This window comes from Wasmannia auropunctata, unplaced genomic scaffold, assembly GCF_000956235.1.
Source record: "Wasmannia auropunctata unplaced genomic scaffold, wasmannia.A_1.0 LD293987.1, whole genome shotgun sequence".
Lineage (NCBI taxonomy): Eukaryota > Metazoa > Arthropoda > Insecta > Hymenoptera > Formicidae > Wasmannia > Wasmannia auropunctata.
Genome location: NW_012068903.1, coordinates 1 through 458, shown reverse-complemented (window position 1 = coordinate 458; position 458 = coordinate 1). Strand labels below are relative to the sequence as shown.

At 39.5% G+C, this 458-nt stretch overlaps 1 pseudogene; it reads left to right on the top strand.

Moving 5' to 3' along the window:
- The first annotated feature begins 62 nt into the window (after positions 1-62).
- LOC105461317 lies at positions 63-414 on the top strand (annotated as a pseudogene).
- Positions 415-458: the final 44 nt, after the last annotated feature.

Below are 458 nucleotides of genomic sequence, written 5' to 3'. Positions count from 1 at the left end.
TATCCCCTGTGTGCCTTGTCGACTCAGTATGTATGCTATACGAAGTTATTACGTTAATCGCGGAGCAAGAAGACATGCCGTTTAACGACCATGGCATGTGTCCCGACATAATTATGAATCCGCATGGCTTTCCTTCTAGAATGACGGTGGGCAAACTAATAGAGGTACTTGCCGGCAAAGCTGGCGTCTTGAACGGAAAATTTCATGATGCAACAGGTACATCTTAAAAGATAACTACTTATCTGTTTGATCATGTTTAATTTTATTTGTTTTCATCTTGCAGCGTTCAGTGATGCCAAAGTGGAAGACATTTGTGAAGATTTGACGAAAAATGGCTTTAATTACTTAGGTAAAGATCTCTTTTATGACGGCATGACTGGGAGACCGTTGACAGGATACGTCTACTCCGGACCAGTAAGTTTTTCTCTTAGATAAAAAGATTGCTATTTAAATTGATT